At 36.9% G+C, this 25,036-nt stretch overlaps 1 long non-coding RNA gene across 1 annotated transcript in view; it reads right to left on the reverse strand.

Moving 5' to 3' along the window:
• Nucleotides 1-3,276: 3,276 nt before the first annotated feature.
• The window catches only part of LOC118571135, a 41,376-nt gene continuing 19,616 nt past the window's right edge, over nucleotides 3,277-25,036 (reverse strand). Inside the window, exons 4-7 of the long non-coding RNA XR_004943294.1 lie at nucleotides 11,860-12,034; nucleotides 7,410-7,473; nucleotides 6,221-6,342; nucleotides 3,277-3,335 (exon numbers count right to left, since the gene is read on the reverse strand). This is a non-coding gene — a long non-coding RNA (uncharacterized LOC118571135). The remainder of the gene's footprint in view (nucleotides 3,336-6,220; nucleotides 6,343-7,409; nucleotides 7,474-11,859; nucleotides 12,035-25,036) is intronic.

Raw genomic sequence — 25,036 nt, forward strand, 5'->3', positions numbered from 1 at the left:
TCTCCAAGTATGATATCATAAAAAAGGTATACCTCTGTATATAAAGAAAATACTATTTCCAACACACTGAGGTTCATTAAACACAAGGAAGACCCATAACTTGTGTCTTGCCAGCTTCAGGAACTATATGTATGCATGAAATAAATGATACAAGCATCAATTTATAGGCATCCGTAGAGGAAGAGAGTATTTGAGACAGAGATGGCTTAATGTAATTTGGAATTTTTCATCATAACACAGTGTTAGAGCTATGGTGTTTCTTTCAGTCAGGTTTATACTAATGGGCAATGCACATTTGCATGCAATACTTCTGAGTCACTTTGTATTGGATTGTCTGTGTATACAAAACAAAAACCAGCTGTTTCAGTAATAGCTGTTATGTACGTGCTTAATTTTTCATAATTAATGGGAAAGTCAAAGTTAGCTGATAGAAAATGAAAAAGAATTCGGCACATGGTAATAACTCCTGGATGTATGTTACCCTGCTGCCTACATGATCTGTGGCAGTAGCCAATTGTCTTTGATTCTGTTTTCCCAGACATAGTGAAAACACTCCATTTTCACAGACCTTTACTGTTAAGAACAAATACCCAATATTTAGTGGTTTTATTATGGACAATAAATCAATGTAAATTACTATAGACTGAACTACATTTTATGGCCAAAGTTATGACCCTTGAATTCTGAACATTACATAATTCTAATTCATTAATAAAGTCCAGGAAATCTTATTCTATCATTAAATATTATAGTAGTCAACCTTAAGTGATGCTTAACCTTGAAATCTAGTTAAAGAATTTGGAAAAATTATAAAAATGAAAAGCCCTTGTGCTTTGATATTTAAATTAAACTTCATGAACCATCAAAACAGTTGCAGTTAGATCCATTGAAGAAAGCGTGAAGGAATCTCATGTTTCATACATTTAAAAAGTATATAATTTACTGCTAGTGTGACCAAATACACAAAATGGTGACATTCATACATGCTAGTTTTAATATCAATAAATGCACAGTAAGACTATTGATATGTATTATCCCAATACTACTTTTAAAACAACTAATATTTCTCAATGAACAGAATATTTGACTCTGTCCAATTTTTCCTAGTATAACTGCAATCAGATGCATAGCTCAGAACTTCATAAACTACTGCCCAGACTAGGAGAACGATTCACATCTCCATAGTTGGATCCATTCCCTAGATAACATTTCTTGTTCCTTACAGTGCAAATTACCCTTTCCCTGGTGAATGATTTGTCCTTTATTTTTAGGGCTGACATAGTACTTCAATAACAGGTGCTAAGATTTATCTATTGTACTCTATATAAGCATGAAATATTAGAGTGCATTAGTTTCCAAAACTTAGATGGTATTTGAAGGAAGCATTTCAGTTATTACTTGTTAAGTAATTTACGTAAGCTGTATGAAGACAACTGAACACATTGATGGTATCTATGTATGTATATACCTGTATATATAGAAAGGATTAAATAAACACATATATTTTGGGTAGAAAATATCCAAGTAAAATAGTCTAATTTGATTATATCTTTTTAATAATTACAACAAACATTTCCTTAAAAATACTCCTTAATTTATGGGTTATGCAAGTTTGCAATGTGACAAGATCATTTGTAATAGTTAAAAATTCTGTTTATGCTACAAATTTAAAAATTTATTATAAAGATACAATGAAAATGCTAAAGAATATCAATATTCAGCATAAGACTATGGAAACATACAATTCATATTCCAAAATACATTTGGGCATATGCAAGATCTTTGGCATACATTATCAATGTTAGGCAGATAGCCATCCTCACAACTTACCAGTTTTACTTACCAGTTACATGTTAAGGAAAATTCAAATGAGGAAATAGTTTCCAGTCCCCAGTTGTCTACTTTTAATTTGGAGTTGTAGGTATGCTTTCTTACTTGAATATATTTCTCATTAGCCAATTTAGAACTTGGTCAGAAAAATATATATTAATCTACAGGACACATAACTAACACACACACACACACACACACACACACACACACACACACACACACATACACATACACACAGACCCTACATCAAGAAATGAAAAGATAAAGAGAAGAAAGGAAGGAAAGTAGAAAAGGATGGAGGAGGTAAATCAATCAATTTAGAAACAATATATCTAAGTCTAATCTGAATTCTGAGTAGCAAAATAAATAGTCTCTTCAGAGACCCACAACAAATAGGCACCTAAGAGATGTACCAACATTCCTACCTTCTCTTCACATACATGAAAGTTTCATGTCATGTGCTAGACTGATTCTCTCTAGGCTACAAGACAGAGGTCAATGTTGCTAGAGTATAGTCTTCTCATTCAGTTAAAAGGAATTAAAGGTGATCTTTTTGGAATCATCAGGCCACAGGACATAAATGTAGAATAATTTTCTACTTGATTACATTTCAGTGTAGAGATAATTGCTTTATTACTGGGTGAAAGGAAGAAGGGTTTGAGACAAAATTATTGCTGAAACAAACTACACTTACATTTTTTTTCTGGGGATTCATTTTTTACTTCAAAACATATTCAATAATTAGCATGTAGACATTTTTTTTAAAATCACTATATACACCTCCATGCATGAACAGAGGCACACAGCAGACATCCTCCATCAGGAATACTGTGTGTTGAGAAGGTTGTCCAAGAAGATGGACTGACCATTGGTTGATATGATCTACAGACTATTACATAGCAGCAATCTTCCATAACTGTGAATACTAGCTCTGATGATTTTGCACTTTTTCTTTTCTAGAGATTTTTCAGTAATAAGAAAAGAGCTATTTCTCCATGGTAGATGATTACCCCTATGAGTGGGTCTCCCTTTAGATGAGAAGCTCTCAACTGTGTAGACCATGACTGCATGTGTGCTTTCCAATCACTCACTTGTGATGGCACATTTTTACAAGATAAATGACCCTAAATCAAAGGTTTCCAGATGTTTATGTTGAAAAGTTGTAGATTCAAGCCTCTTTCATCTCATTTTATGTAAATTATGCCTGGATATTTTCCAAGTGAAGGACACTTGCAGAGGTATGTCTTACCTGCAGAAATGCACAGTCTTATTTCCATCAGTGAGAAATCTCAAGGGTGGTGGACATGGCTCAGTCAGTAAAGTACTTGCCTCACAAACATGAAGACCTGAGTTTTGATGCCTGGTACCTATATAAAAAGCTGGGTAGATAGATATATACATCTGAAACCCCAAGCCTGGAGAGGTAGAGATTGGCAAATACCTGAGGTCACTGACAGCTCTCCAGCTACTGATGAGCTCCATTCTGAGGTGAGATAGCTGGTCTGAAACAAATAAAAACAATGAAGAACTCTCTCTTTCACACACACACACACACACACACACACACACACACACACGCACACACACACACACACGCACACCACAAACATATACAAAATACATTCAGTGGTTCTATGTACACCAATTTGCCCCAAATTTTTTTCTACAGAAAAATGTGAAAAAAAATAGTTATATATTTTAAATAAGATAAGAATGTTGGTTATTTAAAATATATTTTACAGACAGCTCATGAACTATCTAGACCACTGCTTCTTGTACCTGTGTCCCTATACATCATCCTGCCCGGTTTCTGTATTCTGAATTTTTTTCTTTGACATTGCTTTTAAAATAGATTGTTCCAGATTTCAGAAACTGATTCCAGGCTACAACAGACATGCCTTATGGTTGGAAAGCTGAATTTTGAGTCTGCTTTATATTGCTACTTCACACTAAGTTACTGCTGTATATATTCAACATGGAAATTTTAAAAATTATAGTGGGACACTTGCTTTATATGAAGTGAATCTGTAGAAATAACTGTCACAAAAGCCAGATGACCATTATCATGCATTTTTACCTTCCCTATCTGCTCAAATTCCATTAGAGATATTTAATATCCCAGTATAGTTAATTTGAATACATTTGTAACATGCAAGAATTAAGTTTTGCCTTGTGGTGGTGGCACACGCCTTGAATCCTGGCACTCAGGAGGCAGAGCCAGGCAGATCTCTGTGAGTTCGAGGCCATCCTGGTCTACAGAGTGAGATCCAGGACAGGCACCAAAACCACACAGAGAAACCCTGACTTGAAAAAACAACAACAAAAGGAATCAAGTTTTATATTTCTTTTTCCATTTTTCAGACAGACTTTAATTGGCATGTATGAAGCTATTTGTGCTACTGATGTTGACATGCTCAGACATTTTCACATGGCATTTGAAATACTTATGATTGATAATTCTCACCTATGGATATATTTATATTTTTCATGTGCATTTTTAGTTTTATTAATTTAAAATATTTGCCTATATAATTTGCTATTTCTCAAAAAATGCTTCAGTTACATTTTGTTGTTTAACATTTATCACTAAACATAACTGCCCAAGTCAGAAAGTCAATGCTCCATGTGCAGTGAGGGGTTTTGTATTTTGCGAACTTCTTATTAATGGTAGACTTTCCTTGAACGGGAAGATCATAAAGCGGACTGCCAAAGTGAAGTGGAGATAAAGTCAAATGCTCTCTGTGCTCCTCTCCCTTTATATCCTGTAGTTTTTTCCAAAATCAGCTTTCTCATTTTAAAATGTAAATGATGTTATTTTTTTTTCTTCTTTAAAGAGTTATGGGGTTCCAAACTACTTCCTCCACAGATATTTAAATAGAAAACACCGTTAATGGAACTGGCTCCTTTTTCTCACCTACTATATCTTCTATGTTTTGAAAAACCTGTGTTCCCTACCTCAATATACAGCTGCCACCTAGTGGCCATGGTACAAGTGATCTATGGAAGACATGTTTTATTTATAGTGGCATTTTTGAGAGACATAGCACAGATGATGTGGGTCATGTTCTCTAGGTGGCAGTCACCATTAGCTACTGACACAGATATAGGGATTATAAGAAGTTGTCACAATGAGGAGAGAGAAGGCTCAGTGGTTAGGAGCATTGATTGATGTTCCAGAGGAACCAGGTTCAATCCCCAGGCTGTCTGGTGTCTGATCACACCAGGATTAAAATGAATGAATGAATGAATGAATGAATAAATAAATAAATAAATAAAAATAAAAGAAATTGTCACAATGTAAGCTCCTGATAATTATGGATCTCCCTATTTAATTTCAATTAATAAACAGCTCATTCAGAAAAGAAGAAATAGAAATACGTAGTATGTTAATCCACATAATGTGGTTGTGTTGGCAAAATACAGCGTAATAATATTTTTATTTAAATATATTGCTATGTAACTCCCTGTGTTTTTTATATTCAGAAGACTAAGATATAGAAGAAAAATAGAAGTTTTTTTTTTTTTTTTTTTTTTTTTTTGTAAAACAAACCTTTAGATTAATGGGCACTTCAGATTTCTATACAGATATTATGTAGTTACAATAACTATCTACTTATACTTTATCTAAAAGCATTCTCACAGTGGATCTTTTGATTCCCTTTTGACAGGTAGGCCACTAATTACCACATTTCTCACTAACAATGTATTTATTCTCTTTTAATGGTGCCAGTAAGGAGGACAATTAACACTCTTGTGATTTATATGCTTGAATATGAAATCTAAATTGCTTAGCTAAATAAGGTTTAATACATTAATCTGAAGAAATAAAAAAATAACAGCATGAGTTCCTTCTCTGACCTACTTTTAAGAGAGAGAGAGATGTATGCTAGCCACTCCTGGCATGTGAATATCATTTAATTCATTAATGCTGCCAGCAGTCACTAATTTGAGCAACAGCTTACAAAGGGAAGAAACTAACCTTCTTGTTTGTTGCTGCTTGGACAAACAGAGTTATTGATAATTGTTTATTTATTTATTTATTTGCTTGCTTATTTATTTATTTATTTATTTAATTATTTATTTAGGTTTTTCGAGACAGGGTTTCTCTGTAGCTTTAGAGCCTGTCCTGGACTAGCTCTGTAGACCAAGCTGGCCTCCAACACACAGAGATCCACCTAGCTCTGCCTCTCGAGGGCTGGGATTGCAGGTGTGAGTCACCACCACCCGGCTATAAATGATATTTTTATTACTTTCCTATTTCCAGCTCTTTGCGGCTGTTTAGGTAGTGTTACAAGAGCACATATGTGCCTGACATGGAGTTTCTGTGTTTCCACCATTCTTAGTAATGCACTCAGCCCCGAATCCCTTGAGGCAGAGCAGACGTTACCTCTCCACGATCTTCACCATCCACTTCATGGATACTCTGTGAGCCATAGTTGTCTATCATTCTATTCCCTCTCAAAAACTCTATAGGGCAGAAAGTGGATCACCCATTTCCAGTTTAGAATCCTGTAATGATATCAATGTTTATGGAAATAGAAAAACTAAGAAAAATATATGAAGCAAATGGTGTCCATTAACTAGTTCTCACAGAGGAACGTAATGAATGACTTACTCCAGTGTAAACTAAATCTGCTTGGATAGGGTTGAAAAGCACAGGGAAATGTAGGTGGAATGCCAACTACATCTCTGGCATTCCAAAGCCTCTCATCATAGTATGGTCCTTGTAAATAAACATTTTCACGGGAAATAAAAATAAAATTTGTAAATGTAAGGAGCCATTCTTGGCTCCACAATATTGACCATGGAGTCACAATGAAAATGGCCCTCGTTGAAAATGTTCAGAGCAACATTCCTTCCCAGAATGCACTTAAAAAAGCATGTTGATGTTAGAGTGCCTGATATAGAACTTTCAAACAGTCAACACTTCTTTTATTCTATTCTGTGTTTACTTTATCAAACTCTTACCTTGGGTGCAACTTTATACAACTTATACATTCTTAGTTCACCAATGAAAAGGCCAGAGCTAGAAACTACTAAATGTCTCGGCCTTGGCCATATGGCTACAAGATGACAGATTGGAAGCCACTGCTCTATTTGCCAATGTCATTAGTTCCACTCTGAAGTGGAGAGGAGGTGGATAAATTGTCACAGTCACTTCAGATTATTCAAGGAGGCAATTTTCATTCAATATTTAAAGCCGTGCATTTTCAGTCATACTGCTTATTGTAATGCTGTCTTTGCAAAGTGCTGAGTCTCTGTAATTGAAATCCAAAGGTTATATGATAAATTATTTATAGGATGAGATATTTTAAAGAGAGGAGGAAAAGGAGCAGAGTGCCAAATTGTCCTGGAACATCATTAAGAGAGGTTTCCTGGCCCCTTTCCCCTTTCTTCTAAGGTAAAAGCAGAGCGATCATTCTGATTGAGAAGTCCTTAATTCTCTAAATTAAGAATTAGCTGCCACTAATGAAAGTGGGTAGAGATGAAGTATTGCTGGCTACCAGAGGAAAAGAGTCATGTAGTCATCTCTAGAAAAAAATAATAAAACCCATAAAAAATAAACATCATATTACCAGTAGATCAGGAAAAGACACCGCATGAGGAAGAGTCGAAGTGTATCAACTGAGAAAGTTTGGTCTGTAGAAAGAATCAGAAATTAGAGTAGGAAGAACTAAAATAAAAAATACAAATTTAATTTGGAAAATAACTTAGTTATAACACTGAAAAACACTCCATTACTCCTAGTTCTCTGAGGTTTCCAATGAGACCAAACCTAAGGATGAGACCAGAGTTAAAGCTTTAATTTTGGCAGTTCTTAAAACCATTCTTCAAAGTAGCTTCTAGTCATTTGCACATCTATATTCTATCTTCAACATCTTGAGTCTTGCTACTAGTAATATAGACAGAGATATGCTTTTTATTATCAAACACACCCATACAGACCCCATGTGGAAAGAGAGAGAGAGAGAGAGAGAGAGAGAGAGAGAGAGAGAGGAGAGAGAGGAGAGGAGAGAGTTAGTAGTTAATGCTAAATATATATATCACATCAGAGTAGACTGCTCAGGTCAGAGAATTTGCTGACAGAGGAAAAGAGAACCCTATAAAGAATGAAAATAAAATTTAATATGAATCCAAACACAAAAACGTACTTCTCATATAAGATGGAAGAAAGGGGCTGACTGGTTAAGAAGATATACATAAGATGCATTAATTAGAATTATGCTAATATCCCTGAAGTCAAGTTTCCAAAAGCAGAATTGTTTGTGTGTTTTTTAGAATGTAAGGTATACTAGTTGTTCTAACAATTATGGAACACTAAAGTTCAGACATATGTTGCATCTTCTGAAGATAATCTGTGTTTCCTGGACCTAACAAGTACCCATCCAAGTCTACAAATTCATCTTCTTTTATCCAGTGATGTTCTCTAGTCTATAACTAGAAATCATTCACCATTCCCTAAAATTATGTGTGTATACACCACTTTAAAGCATGTGTATATAATGCACATATGTATGTATCATTTAATGTAATGAATGCTTTACCAACATGTCTGGGTTGGTGATGGAAATTACTAAGGTAGCAATAGTTACCAGAAGGATACTCAGAGTAATTCATATCTTATTGGCATTATAGTCCCCTATACTCTGTCCACTCCTTAAATACTTTTCATTATATAGAAAGATTATATATTTATAAGGTTTCATATTTGTAAGTAAATACTTGAAACAAGGGTCACAGCTAACTCAGGGACCTATGTGTTAATTAACCTGCACATTATGTTACATGTCTCTACTAGATGATAGGAATTAGTTTATAATTTATTGATATAGCCAGGATTATGTCCAGAATATTTTACCAGTAGTTATATGAACAGCAATTGTCCAGAACAATGACCAAAGAGCACCCATTAATGGTTGAATTAGTAAGTATAGACTTTGTGCCATGTGCTTACCATTTATTTAATAGGGAAGATCTTTGGGCAGGATGTGGTTCCCTCACAGTAATGAGAATGAGTGTGGTGATATTTTCTTTGTGTACCCCAATAAAGCTTACCTTGATTATAGGATCAGAGGAAAAGGTCAGGCACTATAGTAAACATAGAGGTCAGGCAGTGGTAGAACATGCCTTTAATCCTATCATTCAGGAGGCAGAGATCCATCCAGATCTCTGTGAGTTCAAGGTCACACTGGGAACAGAGCCAGGCATGGTAGCACATGCCTTAAATTCCAACACTAGACTAGTTAACCATAAACTTCTTGAGGTCTGTACAGACAGACAGGAAGTGATGTGGCTGGGTGGAGAGAGGAAATGAGATGGCAGAACAGAAAGGCATATAGGCGTGGGTAGACAGGAAGCAGGTCTCTTCGGAGACTGAGGTGTCAGTGAGGTGAGGCTGGCTGTGGCTTGTCCTATTCCTCTGATCTCTCAGTTTTTCACCCCAACATCTGGCTCTGGAATTTTATTAAGAAGATTTTCTTATAAGATAATTTTACACATGAGTAAGCCACATGTCATACTATTTCAAATAATCCTTGTAGCTTTCCCTATGTTTAGACTTTGTCTACTCCACAATTCTTCTATAATGATATACTGAACATTAATACTTTTAATATCTACCCATCAGAAGATATCTATTAGCAGGGGTTTTATAAACATAAAATGAAAGAAGACATAATACATGTATTTATAAAAGCTTCTTACAAACAAAGGTTAAAGGCCTTAGAAAAATCAACCTAATTCTTTTAAAAATACTTATTCTTTTTAAAGTTCCATACATTTCTACAAAGTATTTTTATCATATCAGTCTACTACTACTCCCACCCAGCTTCCCCTGTTGTCTCCAAGTCTGGCCCCCTCCTAACTTCATGTCCATTTCTTTGTTTTTAATGACTATGAATTCAATAGTGTTTCTCTGATGCGCATGGGTGTGTGACCATCCATAAGGAATAGGCTTCTCAATATCCACATCTGTTACAGGAATTCTGTCACCAGTATGCTGCTGGCCAATTGAAAAAGAGCATTTTGGTACAAGAGGCAGGGTTTTTATTGGGGACAGACTTGACTGACTGTATGCAGACACAGTGATCCTTGGAACTTCTTGGCCAGCTAGACTTTGCTGAATTAGTGAGCTCAGGATCAGCAAGGTATTATGTTTTGAAAACTATCATGAAGAGCAATTGAAGAAGATACCCAAATGCCAGCACCTGGTATCCACATGAACATATATACACACACATACACCACACTCACATGTACATGTGCACACAGGTGAGCAGGCATACAAGCATACAACACACACATAAAAATCTATAGTCAACTACCAACAACTCTTATCTACAAATTCTGTGATTTTAATTCAGATTGAATTTTGGATCTTGTAGAAAGAAGTCAATATTTGAAATTAGTACCTTTTTCAAATGGGGCATTCGATTTTTAGCTGGGAAGCCACCATGAAAACTTCTCTGGTCTTTTGTTACTTTCTTTCAAAATCTTTTATTTGTAAGAATCATGTTAATACTAGTTCATGAATCATATGTTGTGTTTAATATGTGTTCAGAAAATTCTGGTTTCTCAGAAACAGTGATCAAAAGCCTAAAAAATTCCTAGACATAGTGAGCTTAAGGAAGAAATAACTTTAAGGTTTCATTCATGCAAATTTTTGAACACATTAGCACCTTCAGACCTTTCAGGATATTGGTCAAATTCCTTGCTGTATTTAAATCACAGAATTTATCCTAGGTACAAGGTTTATTCTTGTAACTATGTATGTATGTATGTATGTATGTATGTATGTATGTATGTATGTATGTATATGAAAGCAACTCCTAATGTATAAACTGAAGCTCTATGTAGGCCTGCTGATAGGTAAAGAAATAAAATTATGTACACATACTTTATAGACCCTATAGGTATTCTGTGCTTTCTAGAAGATTCAACTCATTTACTGTAATGTGGTACTCATTTCCTGTTATTTTTCTTTCTTTTTTTTTTTTTTTTTTTAATGTCTATCATTGGAATTAAGCAGTAAGTTGGTGCATTGCAGATACAGTGCTGGCTCTGACAATTTCCCCTAGATGGCGATATTTTCCAAGAAGCTATACAGTCACACACAGCCACTATTTTTTTTTTTTCCCTTTGATTGGAGCTAGTGTTAACACAAAAACTTTACACTAACTACTGTTTTTATGTCTTGGTGGAGGGGGGTACAATTTTGAGACGCAACATGAACAATATGGTTTTAAAATCTTTTCTTGATTTTCTGAAACCATAAAGATGTGTGTTGTGTACTTTAAACCTTAAATGCAAGTAAGAGAAAAGCTATTTCAATAGCATTTATTCTGAGATTTTTGTTAATTACGGAAAAGGCTGTGAAAAAATTATAATTATACTTGAATGTTAGTTTCTGGGCTAAATGCCATGGATCCTTTCATAAACCTTGCAATATTTATTTGACACTTTAGATTAGCAGTGGGTTTCTCGCGCTGGCCTCTGTCAGTCTTTCAAAACATTTGATCAGATTTATTTATTTGTGTGTGTGTGGGGGGGGGAATGAGAGACACAGAGACAGAAATGAGACAGACAGAGACAGAGAGAAAGAGGCATGAGAGACATGGTTTGTGTGCGGCGGTCACACACAATCTATCAGCTCTTTCCTCCCACTATGTGGGTTTGGGGGATGGGACTGTCACCTTGCCAGTATGCACACATACTTCCTGAGCCATCTCAGGAGGCCTCTGTTGCTCTTTTGTGACCCTTCTTTCACATGCTCAATTATCTGCTGAGTGAGGAGAGGCCCTTACTTTGGTAAGGTTGAACCTGCTCACATGTTAGGTTTTTCCATGGTATATGGAAAGGAAGAAACAACAGTATGTAAAACAGTTAAACCACTTAGACGTAGAGGTGGGATTGAAAACCTGCATAAAATTCAGAAAACTAAGCTATTTCTTTCCTTCTGAGCATCTCCTCAGTTCAACATCAGACTCTCCTAAGACACCCCACATACTTGGCAGGTCTAGGACTCACCTTGTCCCCTCCTTTGCTTTGTAACTTCTCCTTTTATTTTTGCCTTGTTTTTCAATTTTTCACTGTCCCACCCAAGGCTTTCACCTTCAAGGGATGTGGAGTTGGACAAGAGGAAGCATGGCTGTAACTTCTTCTCCTAAACCTGGTACACAGTGCTTTGATGAATCCCATAATCCTTCAAGTGGGGAGGGGAGAAATATGAATTAGGTAACAGCATTATTATAGTACTTTACAAGGAAACTAAACATACATCATATACTGAGCATCTAGGAAGCAATAAATACAACCTCCATTTTCTAGATAAACCTTAAAAGAAATTAATGTCTTGTATCCGAGTTAACAAGTCAATGACTGAAACTGTGCCACCCGAAGCTGTTTCTTTTGTTGCTTAAAACTCAATAGGTTTCTCTTCTAAGCAGCTTCATAAAATGAAAACCAGCCCAGGCCCATGTCTGTAATCTCCGCACCTGAGAGGTGGAAGTGGGAGAATCTTGAGTTCAAGGCCATTCTCTGTCACACAGTGAAGTTCTAGGGTGCCCTGGAGTTAAAATTTCTGCAACATTCCAAAAATTAAGAGATATATCCCCCCCAAAAAAAACCAACCCAGCAAATAATAATAAACTAAAAGTGGAAAATAATAAAGTGAGACCTAACCTTTTCCTTGCTCTGCTGTGGTCTCTCTGTGCATAACTGTACCTTGAGGCTCCCTCTGCATTCAGCATAAGAAACTGCTTCAGATTCAAAGTGAAATTTCTATAAATAGACCATTGGCAAGGATTTACTGAATCAACTCATATGAACCTTACAGCTTTTCTGTCTTAAACCCTGAGCAGGGGCCTTTGCCAGTAAAGATGACCATTGGGGGTTCAGTGCACTCAAGGAAACTTTGGCCTAGTTCTATTTGGAACATTGACAGGGCACCCTCCCTGTCTCTCACAAATGCTTCCTTGGCAACTGCTCAGAATGTAAAGTTCCTCAGCCCCCACAGTGTCAATGTGTTCTTCCATCCTTTGTGTGATCACTGATGAGCTTTCTAACTGATCCCCAGCACCATTCTTCAATGTCTTCTCTGGGAGAAGATATGGACACCTCATATCAGGCCCAGAGACACAATCTGTGAGGCACAGCACAAAGCGCCAATGTTCTATGTACAAGAGTAGGGAGAAGGCTTTTTCTTTCTTTTGTAACTTATCTCATGATTTAAAAGTCGATGAATGCCTTGTTTTCCTGTGTACAGAAAAGAACACAGGCAGGCAAATGCAAACCTCACAAATGCCTATGTCTGGAACACATCTCCAGCTGAGAGAGAGAGAGAGAGGAGAGAGAGAGGGAGAGAGAGAGAGAGAGAGAGAGAGAGAGAGAGAGAGAGAGAGAGAGGGAGAGAGAGAGAGGAAAGAGGAGACTGAGGAGAGAGAGAGAGTGAGAAGAAAGAAAGAAAGCATATACACACAGAGAGATAGTGTGCATTCATGCATGTGCGCACACACACACACACACACACACACACACACACACACACACACACACACACGGGCTGAGGGAGTAGGTGGTAGGCTCTGGAGAAGGATGGAAGCAAGAAGTCATATGAGGCAAGTTCTGATGTCTTAGTACATTCTCCAGTATTTTACCAGATGTCACTTCCAACACAAAATCAAAGATAGTATTGTCAGGATTTTCAGGAGAATGTTCACAGAGCATAAGTCCCCGAGTTCTGAGTTCCATTTATGAAAATAGGATGTGTTTAGGGAGGCCATGTTTCAGAGCATCAAGAACAGTTTGAAGCTAGCTCCTTTCAAGGTTCTTCCCCGGCATTCTCTGCCTTTGCTCTGCTTCAGAAAAACTTGATTGGAAATGCAATGTGTGCTGGATTTATCCTGTTATGCTCATGAGAACAAGGATGCCTCCCTTTAAGGCATTCCTCCAGCTCTCATGTAAATGAGCTGCATGCCATGCTGGGTCTCTTCACTTCTCCTTTCCACCCATCAGCCTGCTGTTAACTGCCCACCTCTGACATTTTCTTCCTGTTTCCAAACGCTGTCATCCTCTTCACTGTGCTAACCACCCACAGCTGGGTTGATGCCACAGGCCCCTTGGCCTCTGCCTCAGTGCACTTTAATTTTAATCAGTGATAATGTGATCATAGGCTGGGCCTTATTGTGACAAGGATCCCTTAGATGAGTGGTTCTCAACCTTCCTAACGCTGCGACCCCTTAATACAGTTCCTCATGGTGTGGTGACCCCCAACCATAAAATTATTTTCATTGCTACTTTATAACTAATTTAGCTACTGCTATGAACTGTAATGTAAATATCTAATATGTAACCCCTGTGACAAGGTCATTCGATACCCAAAGTTATCATGACCCACAGGTTCAGAAACACTGCCTTAGACAAATAAAATGGCCAATGTAAACTTCTTTGCTGGCTTCTCTTTTGCCTGCTTTGCTGTTCAGTTTCTTTTACCATCTCTTCTTGCAAAGAAAAACTTTTAGGGAAGAGAAATGGGTTCACTGGATATGAAAATGCAATAGTTATTTCCTTTTGAAGATTAAATTGCCACACATAAAATTGTCTGGTGTTGTGTACATCACAGGTTTGTATATCGGAGTCCAAAAATCATAAATATTTACTTGTATACTCACGAATGTATGTATTCATATGTACACACAGATAAAACATTCTCTCTCTCTCTCTCTCTCTCTCTCTCTCTCTCTCTCACACACACACACACACACACACATACACACACACACACACACACACACACACACACACACACACACTTCCATTCTGAAAATTTGGTAATATAAATTGACATTTTTTATTTGATTTTACTGAAAGTCTCAGACCCATTACTCACTTATAATTTTTCATGCTGTCATTTTTTTCCCTTCACTATTATGAGTAACATGTCTGAACTTCATGACATATCATTGGAAAAACTTTCTTAAAAATATTTTCTTGTCTCTAGTCTTCCTTTTGAAACACTCCAGCAAAATACAAATGCTGGGTCAAAGATAGTGATCCAAAATACTATATGTATTTCATCTAGGTTTTTCTAATATGATCTTCGCAATGTGACCTAATAATATGAAATATAATTATACACAATTTACATGTGAGCAAAATGAGAGAAAACCAATTTGAATGATTTGTTTATGTTCTCTCCTATGTACAGTCTGTGGCTTTTGAATTGTCTTTGTGAAAAAATAGCATTCAAAGATGCTAAGTGTGATTTCTTGGCCCTACTCAGAAGGTAGGAGGGTTTGCATATGGCAAAGGAAACTGTATGTTCAGCTAACTCTGTAGAGGGTTCTGAAAGGGACATTTAGTAAAGTTTTCTAGAATTTTAACATTCTTATTGTAGCATTTCCTGTTCTGGGAAGAGTCTCTAGAAGGACAAGACAGGGTGGAAGCATCCATGTTCCATTTTAGGGTTCCCAACAGTCCTGTCAACATTGCCATATTTAGAGCAAAATAAGATTAGAATTGTCTGTGTCCAAAACCACACTGGCCTTGAAAGGTAAATCATACAATTAATAAATACCAGCTGCTGGATGAAAAAGATCTCTTATTTAAGTTATCAACCCAATTTGAAAACATGGTATTAGTTATTAGTAAGTTTAATGCTTTATCCCCCTTTCACTACTTTGGACCACTGTGACCTTATATAAAAATATTCAAGTAAACTACAATATAAAGCGTTGATATATTTTTATCTCTGTTTTTGATCAAGTAAAACTTTCGCATCAAATACCCTACATAATAATACACAGAGACATTGTGAGAGAAACACCAAACATTGTAAATCCTTACAAAAGAAATCTTACCAACACTTTATCCATAACTGAAACAACTCGCAGTTTGTTTTAGTTTAATAATCTATGATTTTTCTGGCTTGCTGCTTATGTGTTGTAAATAGTATTGCATTTGAAAGTCAGGAATCCTGTATACATTGTAGGGACTTCCATTTTCCCATGATTCCCACTTTTCATGTTAACTATAATCAACTGCACTCATGTGGCAAAGTCCTCAGTGTGTGTGAGGCAACTCTGAAATGTTATATTCCATTTCTTTATTACCTTCTGTCAGTGGTTCCTTTATTAGACATAGGCAGCTGGGACAGCATATGTTTCTTTGAAAGAAACCTTTAAAACTCAGAGATCACATTTTCAAAATCCACCAGGGTAAGTTTTAGTTCTTATAACATATCTGGAAGGATTCAAAAGTCAACAAGCAAGAAGCCTCATTTTGCTCTTAAAGACACATCAAATTAAGAGTAAAATCAAGGACTGTCTTCATTACCTTTTGATTCACTTTCACACAAATCATTTTAATTAATCAATGACACCATGTTTTCTCATTTAAATGAAATTAATTTTATTTGTCATGCTTGCATTTGACTTGCTGAGGTAACTTTTGACAGGACATTGTCATCTACCAATGGGTTGGGCTCATTTGTGGCTGTCCTGAAATGTATTCATCCTGTAAGCCACAAGTTACACATACAGTAAAAGCATGTGTTTTCAGAATCCATGAAGAATAAAAAGAATAAACGCATATTGAAAAAGGTTGAAGGCAATGCATGGGAGCCAAATAGTGTTTGCTAGGCATCTTTATGTCTACACATCACACATACACACTTCCTGTTTCATCTTCATAGCCTGCTCAGTAGAATGTGGAGAGTATCCTTAAAGAAATTGTACCAAGGCCCTGGGAAATTTAATGCTTTGCTTAAATTGTAATAGGAAATGATGTGAAAGTAAATTACACAGCTTGGCCAGTAAGTCCTGCTGATTCCACTTCCCAGTGGACACAGGCTAACCACTTCATCCCATGGCCACCAGTTATTGCCTGGACTGTTTTGGTAATTCAGCTCTTATCCTATTTTTGCCTGTTGTCTCCCAACAGTCTGTTTCTAGCTCATAAAAGGGAGCCGGGAACATTTGTCAGCTCATTCACACCTCTCCTCAAAACTCTCAAATTCCTAACTCATTCAGAATAAATGTCAGAATCCTTCACGTGTTATAGAGCCCATGCAGCATCTGGGTTCCTATTTGCGATTCCATCTCTGGCTTCCATGTCTTAGCATTTTGTCCTTTGCAGTCTATAATCCAGCCACGCTGTCCAGCTGCCTACTCTGATTCTCCGCAATGCCTCAGTCTACAGATGCTCTTCAGAAGTTTGGTGTGAATCTATTTTCTCCAAAATAAAGTCACCTGTGTGATCTTTTCATCAACTGCAGATGTTTGGTTAAAAGTCATCTCCTCAATGAAGCTTTACCTAAATTGTCTCACACCCAGCCATCATGGTTGGAACTCCCCTTTACTTATAGTTTTCTCCTCCTCTTGTATTACTGCAAAAGGGTTAATTTAAACAGGTTCTCCTATTTCCCCACTGTGAAATAAGTATGAGGGTAGGTACTCACTCACACTTTTGTGTGTATTACTGTATTTGAAATGTGGCCCACAGTTGAATCTTTTGAAGCTATGGTGCCAACAGTCACACCAAGTTAATTACCTTTGCTGTGAATCAGGTGATGCTGCCACAGTCTGGTACAACTCCCAGGAGCCACGGTGCACTTCAGATGTTCATGTTTCAGACACAGGCTGATGAGCTTTTCTCTTCTGCTACTGACTTACAATCCAGTTCCTCCATGTGCTTAACTCTACATCTTCCCCCCCAAAATTCTTTGCCCTGAGAGCACTCCTCAATGGGTTTCTCATAAGCATGTTTTCATATCGTGTTTACTCCCTGTGATACTCAGTCTGGACACCAGCACCTTAGAAAACCACGATATTCAAGAGAAATCTCAATAAATACCTTTTTTGAACACAGGTGGCTACATGAATGCAACAGAATGATAATTTAAAGTCTGTGAGTGAAAGGAAATGTTCCCAAATTCCCATTATTTCCTTCCTGTGACTTCCAGCAAGTAGCAACGGTGTGTATCCATGAGAGAAAGGACAACAGCAGCTATTTATTTTTTCCAGGAATTTGGGGAAGATAAAGCATGAGCAAGGTACAAAATATAAAACACTTAAAATCTCCATCCTAAGACTTGGAATTTAGGGTAATATTAGATCCTATTAAACTGTTATTGTTACTGGATCAACTCTTCTGTCTAATTCATCTCTCTCTCTCTCTCTCTCTCTCTCTCTCTCTCTCTCTCTCTCTCTCTCTGTCTTTGTAGCTTAGTTCAGATCCTTCACCAGGAAAAAATCATAATAAGCATCCAAGTGAAATGTTTTTTTTTTCCATATGGGAGCAAAATTTAGAAATATGAAAATAATTGCGTTGTGCACAGTTTAAACACATTAAACAAAATTATAGTTAGTGTCTAGATGAAAGAAAACTAATGGTGCTATACACCAATAACCATTGCAAATCTGGTGAAGATGCCAAGAAAGACAAGCAACAGAGCCACCCATGGCTAGGCTGGATTATGCAGCTCAAAGCAGTTGCTTATCTTACTGGCTCAAATAAATATGGATGCAGGACACTTGATGTTCTACCACTGAATTGTGTTCCAGTATTTTACCACTTGCAAGTCTCAGGAAACTCTCTTTTAAGTCATCCCTAATGCATTTCTAGAACTCTAATTTATTTCATGCAGTTTTGGACAGTGTACTAATGTATGACTACTGATCTCTGTCCTTTAAGCCTTAATTTAAGTACTTTAATTAATCCAATACTGTTTTTATTGAGTCTTGGGCCAACTATTGGTCTGAAATTGATGGCAATTTTTAATCCATGGTCCTCTTTGGTGTCCTCTGGCCTCCATGGAGTCCCAGAGTCCCTTTCATCTTCTCTAATAGTCGCATTTCCATTTTGTTGATCTTCTTTGAATGAAATCCAATTTCTCTACAACTTTCATAAATACTTCAGCAAAGGCTTGATTATTGGCAAATATGGAAGCAAGTTTATCATGATAAACTAGACCAGCTTCTATTAATATATTCTACGATGATGCCAGCTTTTAAAATAATTGCTCTATGATGCTGAATCATCTAAATTTTATTACAAAAAAAAGTTTAAGGCATTTCTCCCTTAACACTTGTGCACACCGAAGTTTTCCTTTCTTAAATCAGTCAAATCCTGACTTTTTTCCTTATTGTAATTTCTCATTTAGTTATATTAAACTAGTTTTTTCATAACACTTTGCATACATATCTGCTTGAATTAAATATCATTTTTCCTCTTTCTGGTTTGGCTCAGGGTATTTTATCCAATTTGCCTTCTATTTCACAAACCAGAAATTGTGCTAGATATTTAAAAGCTAACAAAATGTAAATACAGGCATTAATTTTCTAGAACTGATGAAAATGTGCTAGACTTCAAGTGCCAAGGTCGAAGAATGAACCGAAAACTGGAGGAAGATGTTCAATGAGGTGTGGAGGGTAGGCTTTCTGATGAAGATAATGCTAAGTTGAGCTTATTTAGGTTCAGTGTGAACTAATTAATACAGAGCACAGGAGTGTTGCTTTGCAGAGATAAGAACCCATGCAATTAGAAGCTTAGGCTACACAATAGTAAACATATGTGGCAATACTAAAGAGTTTCTTTTTAAAAACCTATTTTATATACATATATTTTGTCTGCATATATGTCTGTACACAACATGTGTGCAGGCCTGGTGCTTGTAGAAACTGAAAGACGATGTTAGGTCCCCTGACACTAGAATGAGAGATGGTTGTGAGCCACCCTGTGGTTACTGGGATGCAGAAGAGGATCCTCTGTAAGAACAGTAAATTCTCTTAACCACTGAGCCATCTCTCCAGCTGTGTTAAAAAGTTTCTTTCTTAACACTAATAGAACATGCAAGTGGATAGAATAATGAGGAGCTTAATACACAACATTCAACTTCATAAATTAACTAATAAAATATATTCTCTTTTGTTCCAATGCAATTGGTAGCATATCTAATCATTAAACATGGGTTTCATCACTATACATGTATTCTAGACTAGTTTTTCTTTTTTATAGTAAATACATTTTTTTCACATAATATATCCTGATTGTTAATTCATCTTCATGTTAAATCATAACTTTAGAAAAAATACTGCCAGCCATCACTTTTGTGATCACTCAAATAACCCATGGAACAGTGGTAAATTTTATTCTCCAACCTGTACATTACTAGGAGACGCCAGATCAGAAATATATTTCTGAAATGATGTCTAGTGACCTGAGCACAAGAAAAGAGTGATATGCATTGTGTAGAAAACACTGATGCTAGGTATATTTCCTCAGGCAAGGGTTACAATGCAGTAAGTTCAACATTAATGAGGCAAAAATCCATACGAAACAAGATATGTTTGAATAGAAACACAGCATTACATATTCATTGATTGTCAAAAATCCTGTGACAAGTGGTTGTCAGAAATGACTAGGAGCAGTGGCTTACCATTTACTAATTCAGCATTTTCAGTTACTTATTGAACATAACTACCATGAATAATGAGAATCAACTGTGTATTATGCAATATGCCAGCTGGTAAAGAAGAAAGCAATTAAAAATGCTAAGGTAACTAGAAGTAAGATGCATTTCCAAACAAAAGCATGACAGTGCCTACACTTGCAAATTGCATCAATATGAGGGTAGAGAAAGACATCCTCTTAAGATTTTTAAGTCTGTTGTCGGCATTGCCAAGCAACTCTTAATTTTGGTCACTGCAGCCAGTGAAGTTCTTCAGTAAATTTATTACCTGCATTAAAGATGTGAGCATGACATGCATCTCTGCTCAGGTGAAGAAGTTGCCTTGCATTTGTAAAAGACAATCAAATTTTATGACTGATGAATATGGTGGTGATGATGCTGATAAGTAAAGGCATAGAGGTATAGGAGCAAATGAGGCATGCTCATCGGGAAGGAAGCAGCTGCAATGTAAACTGGGAAAGGACACGGTTTCAGGATAAATTCAATCCAGGTGAATAAAGTTGACAGTCCCTGATGTGTTTCTGCATGCATTGCTCTGAGCTATGATCATTTATGCAGAGCACAGTCTCTGTTGATAAGTGTGCAGTCTAGTGACTTTTAGAGGCTAAGGCAATTATTTACTATGATGGAAATTAAAATGAGAGGCACAAAAAGAAGGGATGAAAATGCAATGACGAGGAAACGGACGATTGAGATCATGCTTAATAATATCGACAAAACTGAACAGAGAGATGTTCTGATCAGGTTGATGGGCCTCGGAATTACCAGGGAAACAAACATCTTGGCAGGTATGTGAGAATTTCTACATTGAATTAGTTGAGGTGGGAGAGCCACACTAAGTGTGGGAAAGCACAAATTCAATGGGATGAAATCCTGGACAGCATGCATAAAAAGGGGAAAGTGAGCTGAGCACTCCATTGTCTCTGTTTCCTGACTGGATGTAATGTTACCAGCTGCCACAAGAACCCATTACCACACATCTTCCACCAAGATGGACTGCACCCTTGAGCTGTGAGCCTAAATAAACTTTTCTTCCTTGAAATTCATCTATATACACATCCCTTTTGGTATCATTGAGACTCACCATTGGCAATTTCATCTCACATGTTTCTGCTTTAGTCTGTTCACAGTATTATTTTTATACACCCAAAATTGCCAATTTCCATAGACCTGCTTTACTTCAACAGGCATACTTTCTCATGACTTATAACGTTAAAAGCAAATATTTCAAGGCATGTGAAGATCACCGAGTTCCGCACTCAGTACCTGTCTCATTAATCACAGATGACCCTCAATTCGATGCTGCCTCTTAGACACACTCATCTTTAAAATATATAATTAAAACACTTCGACTTGTGCAGTAACTGTTCACTGCGTCAGCAATCGCTCACTTCTAAATGTTTGGACCGCTTTAGCTCTGGCACATTAATGTGCTCAGCTTCCTGAACACTCCTAAGATCTGCCAATTCCAAGGTAAGATACCTTAAAAGCTCACCACTGCTCCCATCTACACAATAATCTTCAGGATGCTCTAGAATCTTACAGGATGAAGTGGTCTAAATAGGAAACACTTACATCTTCAAATCTAATGGTTGGGAAGGTCGATGAAGATTTGGATTCTAGATAAATGAAGACCACATGAGAACAGGAATAGGCAGAGTGCTCGAGAGGTCCCCAGAAATCCACAATGATGTATCCTCTGTAGACTGCTGGCAATGGTCGAGAGAAAGCCTGATCTGACTTAGTCTAATGATCAGATGACTAAACACCCTAACAGTAGTCTTGGAATTCTCATTCAATAACTGATGGAAGTGGATGCAGAGATCCTCAGCCAGGCCCCAGGTGGAGTTCCAGGTGTCCAACTGTCGAGAAAGAGGAGGGACTGTAAGAGCGTGAATTGTTGAATCCAAGATTGCAAAAAGCACAGGGATGAATAGCCAATCGAATGGAAGCACATGAATTATGAACCAATGGCTCTGGAGCCCCCAGCTAGATCAGGCCCTCTGGATAAGTGAGACAATTGAATAGCTTGAACTGCTTGGGAGGCACCCAGGCTGTGGGACCAGGACCTGTCCTTAGTGCATGAGCTGGCTGTTTGGAACCTTGGGCTTACACAGGGACACATGCTCAGCCTGAAAGGAGGGAACAGGACCTGCCTGTACTGAATCCACCAGGTTCAAATGAATCCCCAGGGGTGTCTTGGTCTTGGAGGGCATGGGAATGGAGGGGAGGAGGTGGGAGTAAGGTGGGGGTGGGAGCGGGAGGGGGGAGGACAGGGGAACCCATGGCTGATGTATAAAATTAAAACACATAACAATAATAATAATAATAATAATAATAATAATAATAACAATAATAATAATAATAATAGATTTGGATTCTAGGAAGCACCATAATCCTGGTGTCAAGATAGCTGCTTTCTTTTTTATGTTTAAACATGAGGGAGAAAGTTGAGAACAGGATCAAGACCTCCACTCTCTCACTCTCTCTTTGAGGATTTAGCTTTTCTTTTAAAAATTTTTTGATTTTTTTCTCAGATTATAGTATAATTTCATCTTTCCCCCTCTCTCTTTCCTTCCCACAAACCTCCCAACTCCTTGCTCTTTTTCAGCTGCTGTCAGTATGAATGATTGGGTGGGCCACTGTATAAAATAAAGGTGAGGTTGGGAAACATCTCACTAGAAAATTTTTAACACAGAACCCCAGTATAGGTGGCACAGGTTAGGACTGGAGAACAAGCCATATAGAAAAAGAACTTGAGAACTTTCAACCAGGGAGGAAGTCTGTAGTAATCTGTAGGTATCAATACAGAGATAGAAGTATGGAACATGAACACAGTCTGTCTTGATAGACTTGGTAAGAATATGAAAAAATCCATTTTATTCTTTCATTTTGTTTTATCAGATAGGGAATTTGGGGATTTTGAGACACTTTATCTTACTATAATAGTGCAGATTGACTATAACCTCTTGTTCTTCCTTCCTATGGATTTATACCTGCTGGACTACTTCTTAACCATTGAGAAACATCCTCAGTTTTATAAGAATCTTAGAAACTCAAGTCTGGGGAACAGAAAAATAGACTTAAGACCATGGGAGGTAAGCCAAGGAAAACAAGTTTTATTACAGAAAGTCATTCCAGGGAAAGAACTGCATTATTAAACACAGCCTGAGCTAGAGATAAGAAACAAGAACAATGTTGATGCCAGATAGTGTTTTGGGAACAGAGACCTAAAGCTATTCTAGTTTCAGGTGACAGAAGGTTAACTAGCTCCTCAGTGAGAGTAGAAATAATCCTGAGATGGGAGCAAATGGGAGAGATACGAAAATGAAGAAGTCAAGAGCGCAGAACATAGCAGCATCTTGGCACAACACATACAAACACTTACTCTGCTCCCCATGTCTTCCAACTTTTCTCACAGACAGAAGAGAAATGGTCTGTAATAGCAACAGTTTAAGAGTGATTTGCAGAAAGAGACTTTGGTCTCAAAATGTCCAAGGACAGCTTCTTGACATACTTTGCAGGCTTAATAGCTAAGTCCTGCACTGACAGCAACTCCTTATGCTCTTTCTATAACAAAGAAGAAGACAACCAGGAATGATGTAACATGGGTGATTAAGTCATTCTTCTGACTTAGCAGGAGTGAAGGGAGAACTCAGTTTAGACTCATTGAGAACCCTTAGCCTGAGCAGTCATAAGAGTTTCCACAAGGTTTTTCAATTGCTTTTTAGCACTGCACACTATTCACATGGATTAGAATACCAAAATAGCTTGGAAAGAGAATATTAGGATGCAAACAACAGTTGTAATGAATAACAATAATTAATATTTCTTCTCTGTCTAAGTCTTAATATCCAATACTTAATGACCCTTTACTTATACATTCAAAGTGGCTAACAAAAATAGAAGCTACTCCATGTTGTTTATAAACCATGCATCTGTCTACTTCCTTTACAGCTTTGTCCTGAAGTAAACTGTAGGGCATTCTCACATGGGTCACCACCTTTCCGCCTTTGCTCTTTGTTCTTCCAGAAATTAAAAATTTTTATACTATTTGATACTGCTCTCTATAAATGCTGTATCTGCTTTCCTCCTAAAGCTGTTAGACCAAGTGTGTGCAATCATCAAAGCAGCCCTAAAGAATACACCAGTCAGCTGGACCTCACTCTTTATGTTCTAGTATCCTAAATTATGACTCTTTAACAACTACATTTTGAAACTACATTTATAAAACTGAGAATTACAGGAGATAATCCTTTTTATTTTATAAAGATAATTATTGTTTAAGGATATCATGTGCCTGAGTCTTACAGTTCATTCTTCAATTATTTGTGATTTTCTAACTGAAATTAATTCACACTGCAAGAATTAAAATTTTCTAGGAAATTCAGTATAATTATGAAAGCATGTACAGTGTAGTACCACTCTACTAATACAATTTTGTTCAATATATGTGGCCTTTGAATACACTCAGTAAAGTGTACACTGAACTTTAAGTTTGAGAAGTATGTGATTTGGGATTACAAAAACAGACAAAAATATTTTTTAATACTGAGGTTAATTTACTGGATAGAACAAGGACCACAACTGTTTCTAAACAACATGCATTCATTATATATTAAATGGCAGACATGGCCCTAAACTGATGTTGGATACCCAAAGGTTCAAGAGTTCTAACAACTTGTTCAAAGTATAGAGAAAATGCAAGTCCTGTTATCTAGTTCATTTATTCATTGA

This window comes from Onychomys torridus, chromosome 20 (genome assembly GCF_903995425.1).
Source record: "Onychomys torridus chromosome 20, mOncTor1.1, whole genome shotgun sequence".
Classification (NCBI taxonomy): Eukaryota; Metazoa; Chordata; class Mammalia; order Rodentia; family Cricetidae; genus Onychomys; species Onychomys torridus.